The following is a 1,374-nucleotide window of genomic DNA, read 5'->3' on the forward strand; positions in this document are numbered from 1 at the left end:
GTATGTTTATTGTGTCTCCGAAGTGGTACTCAGGGGTCACTCCAAGATATACACTGAGAAATTGCTCTTGGTTTCAGTGACCATATAGTACTCTAGTGGATCGAAGCACAGTGCTCTTATGTTACTGCATGCACAGCAAACTCCCTACTGGCTCCACCACTTGAGCCACTGAATTTTTTTTCTTTCTTTGTCCACACATGGGAACGCTCAGCAGTTAAACCTAGCTATTGGCTAAGAAATTACTTCTGGCTTTCGGCCATAGCTGTGGCACAAGCAGTAAGGCATCCGCCTTGCCCACACTACCATAGAAAGAACAGTGGTTCAATCCCCTGGTGTGCAATATGGTCCCTCAAGTCTGGAGAAATTTTTAAGCACAGAGCCAGGAGTAAATTCTGAGTGATACCTTGTATGGCCCATAAACCCAAAAATAAGAAATTGCTCCTGGTTTGGGGGACCATATGCAAAGCCAAGAATTGAAAAAGGTATGTCCTAGATTATTGCTTGTCAGGAAATTGCCCTACAACTTCTCCACTACTCTAGCCTAAAGATTACTACTTTTTATTGGAACAATTAGTTTTCAGAATCACATTCATGTATGCAATAACCAGTTTTCATATACAACTAAAAGAGTCTAAAGCATAAGTTCTTTTTCTGCTCTAAATTTGAGTCTACCAATATAGAGTGCAATGATATGAAGGAGCAAAGTCACATACTTACTACGAATTAAGATTCAGATTTTATATTCAATGAACACTTCTCATGTTGTGATTCCTAATATCACCTAAAATCATGTTACAACTCAAATTATAATTCAATGGGTCTAGAAATTGATGTAATAATTTAGAAAATAGAGGATAGTTTTACTTCTTGCCTGTAAAAAGAGATAAGGATTAAGATTTTATATACTGTATTCATGTTTTATATAATAACATTAGCATCTAATTTAGATTCATTTAGAAATCTGAAATATATTGATTTATATTAAAAATACATAAAATAGGGAGCAGTGTGGCTAGAGTATGGTGCTGAGTGTGTGACCATGATCTAGAGTGTGCAAGGCAAAAGTGTGTGCCCAAATTAGTGCCCCTCCCCTGCCTACAACGTGATCTTATTTGATCTGGTCTAACCCCTATCCTCAGTCCCACCAGGGTCAACAGAAGATGAGATAAACCTCCCTCCTGCTTAGTCCTCCTTTTTGTGCCCTGTGGAATCAGACCTTCTCGGAAGCGGCAGCATCACCTGAGGCCTAGTTAAGTCTCGGCCCAGAGTTGGTTTCCAGGAGTCTAGTTCTAGGATTTGATTAATTGATCAGATAAACGAGGACCAGTGGTTGTCTCCATGGTCGCTGATTTATCAAAGGCGATTGTGATCTGA

General features: G+C 39.3%; 1 pseudogene; it reads left to right on the forward strand.

Annotated features, from left to right (window-relative positions):
- The first annotated feature begins 989 nt into the window (after positions 1–989).
- On the forward strand, positions 990–1,374 carry LOC126016765 (uncharacterized; annotated as a pseudogene).

This window comes from Suncus etruscus, chromosome 8 (assembly GCF_024139225.1).
Source record: "Suncus etruscus isolate mSunEtr1 chromosome 8, mSunEtr1.pri.cur, whole genome shotgun sequence".
In the NCBI taxonomy this organism is placed as follows: domain Eukaryota; kingdom Metazoa; phylum Chordata; class Mammalia; order Eulipotyphla; family Soricidae; genus Suncus; species Suncus etruscus.